This window comes from Pinus tabuliformis, chromosome 6, assembly GCF_031772625.1.
Source record: "Pinus tabuliformis cultivar Carrire ecotype Pingquan chromosome 6, CPIR1, whole genome shotgun sequence".
Taxonomy (NCBI): domain Eukaryota; kingdom Viridiplantae; phylum Streptophyta; class Pinopsida; order Pinales; family Pinaceae; genus Pinus; species Pinus tabuliformis.
The window spans coordinates 864,458,961-864,478,939 of record NC_142292.1 but is presented as its reverse complement, the minus strand read 5'-3'; positions in this window follow the sequence as shown (position 1 = coordinate 864,478,939).

Below are 19,979 nucleotides of genomic sequence, written 5' to 3'. Positions count from 1 at the left end.
ATTTAAGTGGTTTTCTAACTATATTTTTGTGTTTGCTAGTTGACTTAGATTTTGTTCATCAGCTGCGGAATGCAGCCACTTTCCACAGCTGACTCGTGATTTCGTAGTTGTTTTTATTGATCTCTAGGTTACAGGTGTTGGCAAGTAAAACGAGGCACGTGGGTAGTTCAGGAATGATCTGGACATGGACCAGGTCCTATCGGTTCAGCCAAATTCGTAAAGGAAAGCCTTGGTCAAATGATGGTCAAACGAGGAGTTCTACAGCAAACAGGTCTCTGTTTTCAACACGTGAAAGGTCCGAGACCGTTCCTAGATCCATGGATCCATTTTGACAGCTGTAGACTGCCTCCATGATGCAAATCTAACATCCACCTTTTGGTATATTGAATGATCATGGAAACCAAGACGCTAAGCTCACGGGTTCTGTCTTTTTACATGTCCTATGCTGAAGGTGTTTCATAGGAAAAATAGTTATGTAATTTCCTCTATAAATAATGTGTTTGCAAACGCATGTAGTTAGTTTTGGAGATAGTATTGCTATTATTTTATATACTATTTCCATAACATTGGTCCTGCGGTTGTAACGAGAGGATCCTTCCTCTGTTTTGCAATATAAAAGACCCTGTTTCTTATGACTATGTGGGTGTAATTTTGAATTGACAACGTGTTAACCAAGGCCGTGCCGAGGGCCCCTACTGGCTGAGGTTTTGTTTCTTTATTTCCGTAAAGTATTCATGTATCATTTTCTTATTTCCATTGTAAATATTTCATAGCTTGTTAATCTATGTATATATTTCCTAATTCATTTATGATGTTAACGTTTCATCCCTGTACATGATTTTCCAGCACTGTATATTTTTGCTAACACTGATCGGTGTGTTTCAAGATAGGTTATGCTCGAGCATTTTCATATAATTTTTTCATCAAATAGTGACATGAGATTGGCCTCTCTACTGACTTTGTTTTCTTAGCTTTTCAATTTCATTTATGCTCTGATTTCAGTCTTATTTATTTGCTGCTGTTAGTTAGTTTAGATATCAAATTCTTCATGTCATTTAACGTTATCTCCAGAGCCATGGCTTAACTCCGAAAAGCTACTTGGCGAGCTATCGGATTATGAATGAAGTGATTTGATTTTACTTTCATTTTTTCAATTAGATGTCAGGTTCTTCATGTCATTTAACGTTATCTCCAGAGCCATGGCTTAACTCCGAAAAGCTACTTGGCGAGCTATTAGATTATGAATGAAGTGATTTGATTTTACTTTCATTTTTGCAATTAGATATCAGGTTCTTCATGTTATTGACATTATCTCCAGAGCCATGGCTTAACCCCGAAAAGCTACCTGGCGAGCTATCAGACTATAAGTGAAGTGACTTGATTTTACTTTCATCTGCAATTAGGTAAATTAGATATCAATTCTTCATGTTATTGACGTTATCTCCAGAGCCATGGCTTAACCCCGAAAAGCTACTTGGCGAGCTATCGGACTATAAGTGAAGTAAATTGATTTTACTTTCATTAGTCTACAATTTTTGGTTTGTTTGAGTGCAATAGCTTAACTTTTATTTCTGTATTTAGATGAGCAGCAGAGACAATGATTTCATGATCAGTAGTTCATCATTTGTTTAATTTGAATAGCTGCACATTTACATTTTTGTTCAAGTACTAATCTTATCACTTGTATGTTTTGAGATCCTTTGAAGTGTTAAGCTCTGGAAGTTATCGTAAGGGACATAATTGTCTAAAAACTATATCCATACTTGCCTTCTAAAGTATTCTTAAAACTTAGGAATAGGATTTCCATTTGCATTAGGAGATAAACAAAGATAAAACCCCAAAACAAAATAAAATTGAAAATAATAAAAAGTAAGAAAGAGGTTGTCTTGCACATATAGTGCGCCGCACTTCATCAGTTTATGACTCCCGGATTGATAATTAATGTAGCAATTTAGGACATACTAAATTGACTAAACATTTTGGCACCGTTGTCGGGGAAGTGTAACTAGGTAGCCGATATCTTACATAAAAAAAAAAAAGAGGAAAAATTGATAACTTCTTGAAGTATGCTCTGCTCTTGCACCTAGTGTGATATGGAGGATCAGAAAAGAGAGTTATTAGTTCAATAATTTCTTGAGTATGCTCTCTTCTTGCACCTAGTGTGACCTGGAAGATCAGAAAGAGAATTATTAGCCTGACTTAAAAAATAAATAAATGACATGCATAGAGCAAGAGATTCTAGGGGAAGGTTTATAGCTAGGGCCAAAAGTTTGATTTTCACAACTCCTGCTACTTCAAGGCATAGACAAGATACACCTCCATCCTTGACTCATACTCCCAGCCTTAGGATTCCCGGAATTCAAGGGGTAGCAGCTGAATTAGAAGATTCTCCCACACTATCTACTAAATCTGATCTAGGAAAAGAACCTTTCTTCACTTCTACAGGGGAACATATTGTAATCAAAGAAGTAGAATCACCTGAAGAAGAAGGAAAGGGAGAAACTCTCTCTCATCCACCATTAATAGAAGAACCAGAAGACTCAGAGGAAACTACCATGATAGAGGAAGTAGTAGATGGATTTGGAGGAGGAGGTAGAGGTAGAGGAAGAGGAAATAATGGAGGTAACAATGGAGGAAGTAGAGGTAATATTGGGGGAAATAGGGAAGGAGATGACTCATTTGGATTCCCTATAGCCGATGAGGAAACCCACACAACCATGAAAAATATTTCACCATCTGTCCTCCCAAAATTTTATGGGTTGCGAAGTGAGGATCTTGAAACATTTCTATTTGAGTTTGAGGTCTTGTGCCGAACCTATGACTATATGGAAGACTCTAAAAAACTCAAACTGTTTCCTTCAACATTGAAAGGAGCAGCTTTGAAATGGTTCATGGGGTTAGTAACTCAATCTATTAGGACTTGGAATGATATGACACAAACATTTTTGGATAGATACCTGGATTATTGTATGCCCACTAATCATAAGGATGAGGTATTCAAAATGATGCAAAAAGAAGATGAAAACTTGGAGGATTTACTTGAAATATTTCAATACAACCTGAAGAGAGAGAAAATGAGTAATTTAGATGAGGAAACCTTGAAGGCTCTTCTATTGAAAGCCATTAGAGATGAATGGATATATATTTTAAACATTATGGGGAAGGGAGATATCTCTCAACTTCCACTTCGTGACATAGCAGAACTATGCGTCCATCTCTCAAGGGGAAAATCTAAAACTGGAAAAGGGCCTAGAGATCCTTCTCTTATTAGAGCCAACAAATCTACAACTGGATCAGTAAGTAGGGCAGAGATTGGCAATATGCTTGATGAGTTCAAAACTGATATTCTAGGGAGCCTTAGTGAACAACTAGACACCCTTAAAATTCAAAACAAGCAGAAAGCAGAAGCTGATGCCTTGGCCATCTTTTGCCCAAAATGTAGAAAGAAACATGCTCTAAGGGAATGCCCCTTGGATGCAAAAGTTGTAGAAACATGTATGATTTGCTCAGAAAGTCATGAGACCAAGGATTGTCCTTCAATTCCTGGGCTCAAAGCTGTCTTTCAGGAAGATCCAAATTCAGTAGAATCCCTTTGTTTTGTTTCAAGAAGACCTTGGCAAGGGCAACAAAATCAAGGATTTAACAATCCTATGAATTTTCAGCTCCCGCCAAATTGGAATTCTTGGCAACAACCTTGGCCCCAACCTCAAAATCCATACCAATCATGGGCACAAGGGATGCAAAATCCTTATGGGAGATTTGCTCAATTTTCTCAATACCCTCCATCTTTCCAAAATCAACAAAAAAATCCACAACTTCCAAATCAAAACCCACAACTTTCATTGCCATTTCCACAACAACAACCTTCTCAACAAAATCCAAATTCCCAACTCTTGCTTCCATTTCAACAAAAGACAAATCAACTACCATCCCAACCATTACCAAACCCCAACAACAAAAACCCTCAGAATGCTTACATGGTAGAAGGACATCAATTTCCTACCTATATGATTGTTCCTCTTAATGATGTTCAACTCAGATCTGGTAGAGTTTTAGAAAAACCTTCTATAGATGTTCAAGAGCAAGATGACTCCAAGGAGGATTCTCTTAGAGTCAATAAAGGTTCTGAGGAAGCATATCCTTGAAACCCAATCATTCAAAAAGAAAAAGAAAAAGAGTCAACCCCCACAACTCCTATAGTTGAGCAACTTGCATCTGCATCCACGCCTCCTTTTCCTGAAAGATTACAAATTGACAAAGGGGTGGAAAAACAAATCTTGTTGCCTAACTATGATTTCCTGGATGAATTAAAGAATTTCTGTATCAAGACTCCCTTGCTACAAGCCATTAGAGAGATTCCTATTCTAGCAAAAACAATAAAGGAGTTGAGTTTCAAAAGACCAGGTAGGAAACCAAGAGATACAAAAAGAATCCACCTGGTAGGAAAAATTGCAGATATCATGATGGGAAAAATTACCATGCAAAAATATGTGGATCCAGGTAGTCCAATTGTCAAGACACACATAAATGGGATAGAAATTCCAAATACTTTGATTGACTTAGGGGCTGCTATAAACATTATGAGTAGACAGACTATGGAACAACTTAAACCCCCTAATCTTCTTTTTACACCCACCTTACTACAACTTGCAGATAGATCAATAATCAAACCAGATGGTGTATTAGAAGATATTTCGGTCTCCTTAGATTCTTGGGAATATCTAGTAGACTTCATGATTTTGACTCCCAAGAGTAATCTAGGAGGACACCCACTCATCTTAGGAAGACCTTGGCTAGCCACAACTGATGCTTTCATTAGTTGTAGATCTGGGGATATGTACATTTTTTATGGTAGTTCGACAAAGAAATTCAATTTGTATCCTCCAGCAAAAGCAATTACAGAAGCAGGAGACAATGAATGGGTCGATGATGAAGATATTATACAACCTGTCTTTACTATCTCTGAAATTAGTGAAGATAGTCAAATTTTGAACACATTAGAAAATTTTGAAACATCTTCAGAATATGACCACACACAATTTTAGTTAGATTCTGATATTGAATATTTGTCATCAAGGCAAATGTCTCTTTACTCTATGGAAGAGTTTGGTAGTTCTACCGTCGAAATTTTTCCAGGTAAAACATTGAATATCAACCAAATTTGGAAAAGTCACAACAGGAAGAGCTAACCAAAATCTTGCAAAGACACTCTGCTGCATTTGCATGGGAGTATACTGATATGAAAGGTATTGACCCTAAGACTTGCATCCATGATATCTATATCGAGGAAAACGATAGACCAATCAGACAACCTCAAAGAAGGGTGAATCCAAATCTTAGGGAGATTGTGAAAGAAGAGCTCCAAAAGCTACTCAATGTAAACTTCATTTATCCAATTTCAGATAGTCGATGGGTTTCTCCTTTGGTTATAGTGCCCAAAAAGAATGGTAAATGGAGAGTGTGCATTGATTACAGAGAATTGAATAAAGCGACTTTGAAGGATCACTTTCCTTTGCCCTTTATTGATCAAGTATTAGATACATTAGCAGGCAAAAAGTACTTTTCATTTCTGGATGGTTTTAGTGGCTATAATCAAATTCAGGTAGCACCTAAGGATCAGGATAAGACCACATTTACCTGTCCATGGGGAACTTTGGCTTATCGAGTGCTTCCTTTTGGCTTATGTAATGCACCCGCAACATTCCAAAGAGCAGTACTACAAATTTTTTCTGATCTAATCCATGATTGTGTAGAGGTATATATGGATGATTTTACAGTTTATGGTGATTCGTTTGAAGAGGCATTAGAAAATTTGGAAAAAGTCCTTATAAGATGTAAAGAAACAAACCTTTCATTAAGCCATGAAAAATGCTCTATGATGTTTACTGAAGGTATTGTTTTAGGACATCATATTTCAGGGATGGGATTAAAGTTGATAGATCAAAAGTTGAAGTCATCTCCAAGTTACCTATTCCAAATTGTCAAAGAGATGTTAGAATTTTTCTGGGATTTACTAGATATTATAGAAGATTTATAGAAAACTTCACCAAAATAACATCTCCACTCTTTAAACTGCTTACAAAAGACTGTGAATTCAAATGGGGTCTTGATTGCCAATCAACATTTGAAACTTTGAAAACAAGAATATCTGAAGCACCTATCTTGAGATGACCAAATTAGAAACTTCTTTTCCATATTTCTACAGATGCTTCAGATACAGCTCTAGGGGCTATGTTGGGACAAAAATATTTAGTTCCTTATGCCATTTACTATACCAGTAAAAATTTAAATCCCAAGGAGTTGAATTATACTGTGACTGAAAAAGAGTTCTTAGCTGTTGTTCATGCAATCAACAAGTTCAGACATTATATAATAGGCTATGAAACTTTTATTCATAATGATCATTCTATAATTAGATATCTAATGAATAAACCCATTACTAATGATAGAGTTACAAGGTGTCTCCTACTATTACAGGAATTCAATATTACTGTGTTAGATAGACCAGCGAAACAAAACACAGTAGTTGATTTCTTGTCTAGAATTTAGAATACTAAAGAAGATGCTCCTGTAGAGGACAAGTTTCCTGATGAATATTTATTTGCAGTAACTACTAAGACTCCTTGGTATGCAGATATAGCTAACTATTTGATTACAGGGAGACTACCTCCACATTTATTTCCTAGTGAAAGAAGAAAGATTATTCAGGAGAGTTCAAAATATTCTTGGATTTCTAACGAATTGTTTAAAGCAGGGCCATATTTTGTGATCAGAAGATGTGTTAGGGAAGATAAAATGCCTGATATTCTTGAAGCATGTCATGATGAACCATGCGGTGGACACTTTTCTGACAAAAGGACAGCCTATAAAATCCTTTCTTTAGGATATTATTGGTCGTCCCTCTTCAAAGATGCAAAACAATATGTCAAAATATGTGACAGCTGCCAAAGAGTAGGGAAACCTACCCTTCCAAATGAGATGTGATTACAACCACAGGTACTCATCGAACCCTTTGAAAAATGGGCTTTAGACTTCATTGGACCTATTAATCCACCATCTAAACAAAGGAAGTATATATTGGTATGTACTAATTATGTCACTAAATGGGTAGAAGCCAAAGCATTATTTTTTGCTACTAAGCACTCAGATGTTAGTTTTCTTTATGATGATATTTTTACTGGCTTTGGTGTTCCAAGAGAAATTGTGACAGATCAGGGAGGTCAATTCACATCCAAACTGGTGGAGAAGCTAATGGAAGAATACAAATTCAAGCACAGAAAATCTACTCCTTACCCTCCGCAAGCAAATGGTCAAGTGGAGTCCACAAACAAAGTTATTTAAGGCATCATTACCAAGACTATTCATCTACACAGAAGAGATTGGGCAGAAAGGCTTCCTGAAGCCTTATGGGCCTACAGAACTACATGGAGGAATACAATAGGACATTCTCCTTATGAACTTGTTTATGGGAAATAAGTTCTGCTCCCCATTAAGTTCCAACTTAGAACCTTCAAGATGGCAGTTCATTGGGAATGGATCTATCAGAAGCCCAAAAGCATAGAATGGAGCAATTGAATGAACTAGATGAGATCAGACAAGAAGCAATCCTAAGAACTGATCTAGTTCAATATCAAAGAGCTAAGTGGCATGACAAATACATTAAGGAGAAAAAGTTTCAAGAAGGATATTGGGCATTGCTATTTGATTCCAAGTTCAAAGATTTCAAAGGTAAATTTCAGACTCATTGGCTTGGGCCATATGAGATTGACAAAGTCTTTAGCAATGGAGCGGTAAGAATCAAAACCATTGATGAGTATCAAACTCCTCTTATTGTGAATGGTCACAGATTAAAGATCTATCATAAGCCACTCTCAAAGGAGGAATTTGTCAAAATATTTCAAGATAATTCTGCAATAAGGCTGGTGAAGAAGAATCCTTCTTCTCCACCAGCCTAGTCTTTGTTATTTTCATTGTTTCTTAAAAAAAAAAAATTGTATAAGCCTGAAAACCAATCACTGATTGGCAGTCTTATACAGAAAATACAGGGCGAAAATCAGAAACTTTTGACGCCCTATATTTTCCAAAAAAAATCCCTCTCATTTCATTCATAGTTATTTCACTTCACTTCATTTCACTTTACTTCATTTCACTTCACTTCACTTCATTTCATTCCATTTCATCATCACATTCCGTCAATAAAAGTCCTTTCATGACCAGTTTTCATATATCATTCATTTCCATCCATCTCCATTCAGTCATATGTTCACTGTGTCAGTTTCCGCAACTGAAATCTGATTCCGCAGCTGATTGTTGATTCCGCAGCTAATACTCTGTTACTCTGTTACAGTCAGATGTTAGCCAAATAATGAAAAAAAGCAAATGCAGGAGGAAGATATTTTGAAGATGTAAGCACCTGAAGCACCAACAAGAAGCAGCCAATCAAAGGTCAGTGGACGAAAGTGGTAAGATTCTAAGGTATGAGAAAAATTTATTTCAAATAGCATTTTAAAGCACATAATCTATATAGTTGTGAAACCACCGGCTCCATTATGTGTAATGATTCGCATTGATAGCTTTCATAACTCCTCCATGACCTTTGCATAATTCCACCACGAACTCCGCATCAATTTCTAACGTTCTCATGATCCGCCTCCGAATCTAACTCATACTTAACTGTACGTCTGCACTCCACTTGTTGAACTGGGTAATTATGAAGACGTAATCTATTTGACCACGGCTCTTCTCTACCACACAAATCCACAGTCATTTTATGAACGTGCTAACATCCACTCCGCAGCCTTTTAATTCAAAGCTCTGCCAAACCCACTCTGTTTCCATACTCTCCCATTGAAGATTGCATTTGTTAGTATTGGTCTGTTTATACAAGCCTTCGCTCCATGAACTCATTTTCACTGCATGTTCTGTGTCCTTTTGTTTTACAACTACTAGTTTCTCCACAATCCTTCTCCATCTTCTGCTCACGCAACCATTCCACCTCCGTCAATCCAACACCTACAGTCCATCACCCACAGAGGTATTTTTAAGGCAGGAGGAAAGAATGGGCCTTCTGGTAAGAATAGAACCAGACGGGCCTAAATTCATGGAGGGTTATCCACAGTTAAAAAACATATTAAGGAAGGCACGATGACTACAACTCATCCAAAAATTCAGAGGTCACAATAAAGAAGTCACGAAGACATTTGCAAGGTATTTTAATGGCGTGGAAGTTGAGGTTGGAGATCTCAAATTTTCAGTCACAGAGGCATCCATTGCGGCATCAACGGGACTTCCACAGGAGGGGGAATGGTGGTTCAAAAACAAATGCTTTGATGAGAGGGCTTGGAGGATTATCTTGCGCAATCCAGGTATGGATATAACCATTTTCAAACGTGGAATCCCTGTCTCTGCTCTAGAGTAAAAGTGGACTAGTTTATTACTGATAATTCAGAAGTTTATTACATGTGAAGGACGATTTGGGTCCATGTACATGTACCACATCAGGTTACTAATGAATTTTCTGGAAAATCAAACCATAAATTTGCCTTATTTCCTGTTTAGTAGCCTGAAAAAGATGTCCACAACCGTACAAAAGAATCTGAATGACGTAGATACTCACCTTTACCATCACGGCCTTGTTAAAATTCTGATTGAAAAACAATTGAAGGAAAGAAAGGACACCTGGGAACATTTCTTGATTAGAAACTTCTTTCAAGACCCACCTGAAAGTAGCTCAGCAAGGAAAAATAGGAGAAGGAAAACAAGTGTGAACATTCAGGATACTCCTACTAACATAGCTAAAGAAACTAGTAAGGAAGAGAAGCTGTCTGGAAGTAGGAAGGAAAGAACTGAGGTTAGGAAGCAAGGAAAACTAAAGGGGAAAAGAAATATTGAAGTTGTCTATCAAACCCCAGAACCTTCCTCAAAAGAGGATCAACTACTGTCTGAAAGACTAATTTACCTTAAGGAACAAGCATCTACAGCAAAGGGAAAAGGGAAAGAAAAACAAAGTGTAGAGAAAGGAAACACCGGCTCACAGAATCTAAGGAGGAGCTCCAGACTTAAAGGTAAACTGAAGAAAATACAAACTAAAGGGGCCCACTTCGTGGACTTAGGAGAGGAAACACCGACAGAGTCTCCAGCAATCCCTCCTGGCCATAGTCCACAACATTCTCCTCTTTCTCAACCATATATTGAGATCAGTCCTTCTCAACCAGATTTTGGGGTCAACCCAAGAAAGGCTACACCTGAGATAGATCTAACCCAGCAAGAAATGTATGATTTCATTGAATCATTGGAGAAGACTGCAATAGATCAAGGCACTTCATCTACCCAGCCTAATACAGCCCAGGAAGCTTTAATCCAATCACTAAAGCAGGAAGTTTTTGAACTGGAAGTCCTGAATAGACACATCAAAAGAGAAAATGAAACATTGAAAGAACAGAGCAGGTTGGATAAAATTATCCACGACAACACCATGTTGCATCTTGGGCTGTGGCAGAAGAAAAATAGGAAATTGAAGAAAAAGAGCAAGAGGTTGAGCAGGGCTCTTATCAACCTCAAATACAGGTGCCTAATGAGGAAGCCTAAGATGACAGTAGTACCAAGGAAGAAGAAAAGAAGGCTGGATGTATTAGCAGAGGTCTCAGAACACATGAACTGAAGGGAAGATGGTCACAGTTTTTGGTTGCATGAGGACATGAAACACCTTCACAGTGGGGGTATATTGAGCCCTGAAACTACCTATCTTCTACATACTTTCCTAGACCTTTTTCCCCTCACTAGTGCCTCATAAGCTATCAAAGATCATTACATATTGATTATAAGAGTGCATTTAAGTGGTTTTCTAACCATATTTTTGTGTTTGCTATTTGACTTAGATTTTGTTCATCAGCTGTGGAATGCAACCACTTTCCATAGCTGACTCGTGATTCCGTAGTTGTTTTTATTGATCTCTAGGTTACAGGTGTTGGCAAGTAAAACGAGGCACGTGGACAGTTCAGGAATGATCTGGACATGGACCATGTCCTATCGGTTCAGCCAAATTCGTAAAGGAAAGCCTTGGTCAAACGATGGTCAAACAAGGAGTTATACAACAAACAGGTCTCTGTTTTCAACACGTGAAAGGTCCAAGACCGTTCCTAGATCCGTGGATCCATTTTGACAACTGTAGATTGCCTCCACGACGCAAATCCAACATCCACCTTTTGGTAGATTGAATGATCATGGCAACCAAGACGCTAAGCTCATGGGTTCTGTCTTTTTACGTGTCCTCTGCTGAAGGTGTTTCATAGGAAAAACAGTTATGTAATTTCCTCTATAAATAACGCATTTGCAAATGCATGTAGTTAGTTTTGGAGATAGTCTTGCTGTTAGTTTATATACTGTTGCCATAACATTGGTCCTGTTGTTGTAACGAGAGGATCCTTCCTCTGTTTTGCAATATAAAAGACCCTGTTTCTTATGACTGTGTGAGCGTAATTTCGGATTGACAGTGTGTTAACCAAGGCCGTGCAGAGGGCCCCTGTTGCATGAGGTTTTGTTTCTTTATTTCCGTAAAGTCTTCATGTATCGTTTTCTTATTTCCATTGTAAATATTTCATAGCTTTTTCATATGTGTATATATTTCCTAATTCATTTATGATGTTAACGTTTCATTCATGTACATGATTTTCCAGCACTGTGTATTTTTGCTAACACTGATCGGTGTGTTTCAGGATAGGTTACGCTCGAGCATTTTCATATAATTTTTGCATCAAATAGTGACATGAGATTGGCCTCTCTGCTGACTTTTTTTTCTTAGCTTTTCAATTTCAGTTATGCTCTGATTTCAATCTTATTTATTTGCTGTTGTTAGTTAGTTTAGATACCAAATTCTTCATGTCATTTAACGTCATCTCCAGAGCCATGGCTTAACCCCGAAAAGCTACTTGGCGAGCTATCGGATTATGAATGAAGTGATTTGATTTTACTTTCATTTTTGCAATTAGATGTCAGGTTCTTCATGTCATTTAACGTTATCTCCAGAGCTATGGCTTAACCCCGAAAAGCTACTTGGCGAGCTATCGAATTATGAATGAAGTGATTTGATTTTACTTTCATTTTTGCAATTAGATATCAGGTTCTTCATGTTATTGATGTTATCTCCAGAGCCATGGCTTAACCCCAAAAAGCTACCTGGCGAGCTATCGGACTATAAGTGAAGTGACTTGATTTTACTTTCATCTGCAATTAGGTAAATTAGATATCAATTCTTCATGTTATTGACATTATCTCCAGATCCATGGCTTAACCCCGAAAAGCTACTTGGAAAGCTATCTGACTATAAGTGAAGTAAATTGATTTTACTATTCATTAGTCTGCAATTTTTGGTTTGTTTGAGTGCAATAGCTTAACTTTTATTTCTGTATTTAGATGAGAAGCAGAGACAATGATTTCATGATCAGTAGTTCATCATTTGTTTAATTTGAATAGCTGCACATTTACATTCTTGTTTAAGTACTAATCTTATCACTAGTATGTTTTGAGATCCTTTGAAGTGTTAAGCTCTGGAAGTTATCATAGGGGACATAATTGTCTAAAAACTATATCCATAATTGCATTCTAAAGTATTCTTAAAACTTAGGAATAGGATTTCCATTTGCATTAGGGGATAAGCAAAGATAAAACCCCCAAAAAAATAAAATTGAAAACAATAAAAAGTAAGAAAGAGGTTGTCTTACACATATAGTGCGCCGCACTTCATCAATTTACGACTCTCGGGTTGATAATTAATGTAGCAATTTAGGACATACTAAATTGACTAAACAAGAACTTCCCACTCCATCATCTTCCTTGGGAAAATATGTGAAATATGACTGTAAACTCACCCCCTTCTGACTAGGTCAAATATGGACTCCTAGGGAATCTCAAAGATTCCTCACAAGATTCTCTTCTTGCACACGAGAAAATTTTTTGCTGCTCAGATGAAGAAATGGACTATGCCATTAGATTCCTAGCGAAAAACTAGTTCATTTGAATATAAAATCAGCATAGTTTTGACACCTTCAAAATTATTCCCCCAGGGAATCTTAAAGATTCCTCAAAGATTCCTAATAAAAAATATTCTTCGAAATATTCCCTAACATATGTTCTAACAATATTCCTAGAATCTTCTTGAGATTCATGTCTTCATTGGCCTACATGTGCTCTCATCTCTCATGTATTCTCCATGGTTCCCTTTGAATCATTTGAATGACGTTTTATAACAAATTGTGAGGGTGAAAAAGACAAAGTGTGTGGTTGGCATAGTCATATTAAGTTACTTATTGTTGGGGAGTTTTTGGGTTCAAAACCCATGGACTCCTAATTTTTCTTTAATATGGTTTTAAAGCCCAATTTTGGTTTTAATATAGTTTTCAAACCATATAATATATGGAAATCGTATGTCCATATTGTAACGACTCCCAAAACCATGAGAATAAGACAAAAATGGAGGTTGCACTATGCCAAGGCCACTTGGGCCTAATTGAGGTGCCATGTGGTAGGCTATCATTGGTCCACATCTTATGCCACTTCTGTCACTTACTTGCCATGTGTCAACTTATCGTGATACCGCATCATCTGCTTGTGGGTCCACCTGGTTTGCTTATAGGGCTACCACATTAGCTCTGTGGGTCCCACTAAACCTATTGATTTTGATGCCACGTGTTATATGTACAACCGACCACATGGCAAATTGTTGACTTTGACTTTTATTTTTTCCTAGTTTGACTAAAACTTTTACTGAACATAACTTTCGCATACGAACTCAGATTGAGGCTTTGTTTGCACTGTTGGAATTAGGAAGACGAGCTCTACGCTTTAGTATTGGTTTCAATGAAATCTGAATATTTTGATTTTTGATCCTTTCTTGAGCCACCTAGATAAGAGTGGGTACAAGTAAGGGATGATATAGACCCCATTTCTTGTTGCAAGGCTTTCTAGTACAACAAAGCATGTATCCTCATATGAACCTAGCTACATGTTCTTGCATTTTGGGGCAATACACATACCTTAGTAAGTTGGAAACAATCTTCCCTAGACCAAAATACCCTACAACCTTGGAGGTGTGAGCCTCTCTAATCAGTTGCAATCTCTTACCTTTAGGAACACAACTTACTCAACATGTACAATAACTCATTATGGAGATGGTATTCAATAGTGTTGTCACCATCACGCACATGACTCCGACTTAAAAACTGTTGAAACACCTCCTTGAAGTCCTCATCCTCTGAATATGCCTCTTTGTATTCATCATGGGTTAATGGCTCCATGTGCATGAGCCCCCATAATCGTGATATTTGGTGTGGGTTATTGAAAAATGCAACAAGAAATTCTCAATTTGATTTTTGCCTTGATTAAATTGATAAAATTCGAATTTCCACATGAACAGATAACTTAGAGGAGTTAACTAAGGTGACATGGCTCTTGTCGCTAAGTTAGCTAAGTTAATTCAAGTTAGGGATATGAAGCTCAGTTGTATGTAGTGATTCCTAAATTTTAGGAGCCTAGGTTGAGTTAATTTTAGTTGTAATTAATTAAACTAGTTCTAAATGTTAATAGAGGTAATTAGTGGTCAGTTAAGTAGTGGGACATCAGACTAACTCAGAGATCATCTAGTTAATTGATCAATCAAATAATAATTAGCTCATGCATGCAAAGAATTCAAGTTGCCCAATTGTGGTGGAGTTTCCAAGGTAATTAACAAGCAGTTGTAAACTAGTTGAGTGTACAAGTGATACACAAGTTTAGGTGATCAACCATGAGGAATTGCATAAGAATTTTGGAGGAAATTCCTAATTAATAGGGGCCTATTTACCGAGGAACAATGCAAGCAAATAGGTGCTCAAGCAGAGGAAAATTTTGACTAAGTTTGGGTCAGAGGCCTTTAGTGAGCAAAGAGATAGACTATACACTTGCAGGTTGTGCTCAGGCTTTGGCAAGCATATGTATTACATCTCTATTCTTTGATTAATGCAATACAAATAGGAGGGGTCTTTGAGTAGTTTCTTTCCCCTAGATAAATATTTGTGTATGTGTGTTATTTCTTATTGCATGTTTATGATTTGTCTTCTATATTGTGAATTGAATTACACAAAGCAGTAGAGTAGGTTTGAGCCTTGTGATTTAGTAAATTTCATGAACAATTTCAAATCTACACCATAATTTCTACATGGTATCAGAGCAAGATTCACATTAGAGTAGAAATTTCGAAGTTGTTTCTCAAGAGGTTCGAACTTGGAGTTTAGTGCAGCAGGATCTCTTTAGAGATGAGAAGATGGCCTTCAATGGACTAAGGCTATAGTATTCCTTGGAAGGAACCTCTAATTTTTTTGCATGGAAGGATTTCATGGAGGCAGTATTGGATGAAAATGGATTTCTATAATACATCAAGATAGACATTGCAAAACCCCAAGCATCTGATGCCTAGAACCTTGCTTAGTGGAAGAAAGATGTATCCAAGTTGAGGATAATAATCTTGGATTGAGTACGAGACCACGTTGTCACCAATATCCATGGGAAAGAAACTCCTTATGCAATGTGGAAGGCACTGACATATCTGTTCCAGAATAATAGTGACCACAGGAAGCTGGCACTCAAGGATAAACTTTGAAATATCAAGATGTAGAAGAATGACACTATCCCGCAGTATCTGAGAAGGTTCACACACATTCATGATGAGCTTGTAAGAGTTGGTATTACTGTTGCAGAAGATGACTTGGTAATCCTATCTCTTCTAGGCCTTCCCAAGGGTTGGCATAGGTACCAAGATTTGGTGAATGGGAGGGAGAAACTACCAAATTTGGAATGCTTATGGTCTAATTTGGTATAGGAGGAAATAAGCTGGAATACTAGAGATGGAACCTCATCCAAAGAAGAGAAAGATAATTTTCTATAGTCACCAAAGGAATGAAAGCCAAGGGAAAGAAGTACCAAGGTGAGGCTGAATCCATCCAAGAAGGCAAGAAGAAAGAATTGTCCAAAATAAAAATTTTAAACTGTCATGAATTTGGGTACTATGCTACAAAGTGTCCACACAAAAAGTCTAGCAAGAATGAGCCTATAGTAGGAGTAACAGGTGAAGCTTTGGCTTAAAAATTCAAGCTTGATTTCACCCTTATCGCATGCATGGAAAACACCATGATGGGGAGTGTGTGGTACTTGGACTCGGGTGCCTCGTTCCACATGACTAGGTGTAGAGAGTTTTTTAGTGACCTGGAGGACAAAGATCTCCAAATGCATAATGAGTTTGGGGACGACGAAAGGTACAATGCAATCGAGATTAGTACAGTCACCTTTCAGAGGGAGTCGAGATCCCCTCTTCGACTCAAGGATGCCATGTCTGTTCCATGCCTAATGAAAAATCTCACCTTAGTAGAAATTTTGAAAGACTGTGGTTATGATGTGATCTTTAGCAAAGGAAGGAATTCTTGAGACACATAGCCATGGGACAAGTGAAGCAGATCAGGGTTCAAGTCAAGAACCTATATGCACTTGAGGTAGAAGATGCATGCAGAACCTTGAGGATTAAGGCAGAGACTAGAGATATGGTGGTTGAGAGGGAGCATGTTAGACCTCTCAACATGAAACCTTAGAAGGAGACTCCAGAAGTTGTGCAACAGCCATAATTGGAGAGGCATAGAGGATGAAGAGTGGAGACATCCATTAAAGAAGATACCTCTAGCAGGGGGATAGTTCGAGCCAAGTGGGCAGAGGGATCACATGCAACTTTAGCTCCAGGAGTGAGGTGGAGTGATGTAGATTATTAGTCCAAAAGGTACAAAAAATTGGGCAGGGTCCATTGAGGTGTTCTCCTCATGGATCATTACCTTGCTACGGGGGGCCGCAATATTCAATAGCATGAGGATCAATGTTAGTCAGATACTGAGGAGTGTAGAGGAGTGTTGACAATAGAGTAGGAGGCTTAGTAATAGAGTCAATAATAACACAGTTTTCCCAGTAGACAATTGCATACACAATCGATTTAGTTTGTCTATTTTGGATGCTTATCGGTTGCAGATATTACAGTAGCAAAAAAAACAATGAGATTTTTTTCATGTAGTGCATTCCACAAGTGCAGGATAGGGGTGGTTGATAATCCTTTTCTTGCTCAAAGGGAGTGCTGAAAATTGCCGCAAGAAATTATCAATTTGATTTGCCTTGACTAAATTGAGAAAATTTGAAATTCCACATCAACAGATAACTTGGAGGAGTTAACTAAGGTGACATGGCTCTTGTCACTCACTTAGCTCAGTTAATTTGAGTTAGGGGCATGGAGTTCAAATGTATTTAGTGATTCCTAAATTTTAGGAGACTAAGTTGAGTTAATTTTAGTTGTAATTAGTTAAACTATTTTTAACTGTTAATATAACTAGTTGGTGGTCAGTTAAGTAGTCAGACATTAGTCTAACTCAAAGATCATCTAGTTAACTAATATATTAGCTAATAATTACCTCATCCATTCAAAGATTTCAAGTTTCCTAGCTATGGTGGAGTTTCCAAGGAAGTTAACAAGCAGTTGTAAACTAGTTGAGTGTACATGTGTTGCATGAGGTTAGGTGATCAACCCTAAGGAATTGTGAAAGCATTTTGGGGGAAATTCCTAATTAATAGAGACCTATTTCCTCAGGGACAATGTAAGAAAATAGGGGCTCAAGAAAAGGACAAATTTGACTAAGTCTGCATCAGATGTCTTCAGTGAGAAAATAGATAGACTATACACTTGTAGGTTGTGCTCATGCTTAAGAAAACATATGTATTACATCTCTATTAATTGATTAATGCAATATAGATAGAAGGGGTTTTGAGTAGTTTCTTTCCCCTAGATAAATCTATGTGTATGTGTGTTATTTCTTATTGGATGTTTATAATTTTTGTTCTAGATTGTGAATTGAATTTCACAAAGAAGTAGAGTAGGCTTGAGTCTTGTGATTTAGTAAATTTCATGAGCAATTTGAAATCTACACCATAATTGCTACATGGGTGGCCTTGAAAGCATTTTGGCCAAATTGTTTGTGCTACCCTTCTTGTACTTAATCACCGAATGAAACATATGTAGAAACCCCATCCACTTGTAATGATTGGTCTACTGTAGCTTACTCTGGGCCTATAAGTACTATAGTGGCTAGTGGTCTATGTGGATTATTGTCTCCTTTCCCATCGGATAATGCTTGGACCACTTCTTCACAATTTTCACCAAGGAATAGAGCTCCTTATCATAGGTAGGGTAGTTAAGAACTGCCCGATGAAATACTTCATAATGGTAGCATACATTCCTTCTTCCCTTCATCAAGACTGCTCCCATAGCATACTCACTCACAACTATTTCCACTTCAAAGGGCTGCTGCAAGTTTGGTAATGTTAGAATTGGTGATTGAATAATTTTCTTCTTTAGCTCCTTGAAAGCCCTTTGTTGACCCTTTCACCACTGGAAACTCTTGCCACTTGTTGTTATGGCGTGGAGTGGTGTTGCTACCGCTAAAAATGAGGCTATGAATTTCCTCAGGTATTGTGCTTCCCCAATGAAAGTCTTGACCTCAGAAACATTAGTAAGCACTGACCATTTCATGATGGCCCCCATATTGGAAAGATCTATCTTCAACTCTCCTCCACATATCACATACCCCAGATACACCAATGAATGCAATGCAAACTCACACTTCTTGAGGTTTTCTAGTAGTTGATGCTTCTTTAATATCTCCATCACTTGCATCAAATATGAGATGTGCTCTTCCAAGGTATCTTATACCAATATATAATCCAAATAGATAATAACACATGAATTTATAAAAGGGTGCAATATGTCATTCATTAATCTCATAAATGTAGTTTGTGCATTACATAGGCCAAATGGTATGATTGACCACTCATACAAACCTTGCTTAGTTTTGAAGGTGGTCTTCTAGGTATCTTCTTCTTTGACTTGAACTTGGTTATATCCAGACTTTAAGTCCATCTTGGTGAAGTATTTTTCTTGTTGTAACTGATGCAGTAGATCATCTATCCTGGGTAGAGGGTACTTGTTCTTAAGAGCGATTTTTTTCAATGCCCTATAATCTATACGCATCTTCCAAGTCCCATCCTTGTTTGACACAATAATGATGGGTGACCCACATGGTGATGTACTCGGACGAATGACACCTTGTTCTAGTAGATGTTGCAATTGTTTTTCTTTCATGGACAAAGGTCATGACACTGATTTTAGGAATTTTAAATACTTTCTTGAAAAATATCTTTCTAACAATTTGGGTTCTTTTATTTATCTTCATTGTTTTAGATATTGAGACTCATAAGTTAAAGACTCTCTTTTCAGATGTAGGGGAGTTTGTTCCTCACACTTGGAAGCCAAAAAATTCTCGCTCCCTTCTCAAATGCTAGGGAGTTTGTTTGTTAGACTTGGACGTTAAAGACTCCCTTCTCACATGCAAGGGATTTTTTTTTTGTAAGTCATAGGGGCCTGGTCATGGAAAGCTCTTACATCTTTGAGAGTGCTTTCCAATCCAATCATTGGTCATGGTCTCTTGTATCACTCCTCATGCTTTAATAGTGCACAATCACATTGAAGAACATGTAACATAGGGTTGTGTTCTTTAAACAAATAAGTTTCAAATTTGTTTTAACCTTGATTTAATGGTAGTTGATTTTATAATTAAAGTTTAAGAAGTGTATATATCCTATTTGTCTTGACCTGAAATTATGATATTTTATGAGAAAAAATATATTCTTACTTATCAAATTTTTGAATCATTAATTCTATTTAAATTATACTTTTTAAAATAATAAAAACAACAATAATATTTTAATTAACGCAAATATAAGATTAAATAAAACAATAATTATATTATTTTTGTAATAACATTTCTAGATATATCAATTAAAAAATATCACTTTGCATTTATAAAATATTTAATTTTAAAATCACTAAATATTTTAGGAATTTTTTAGTCATTTTTTTTTGTGTG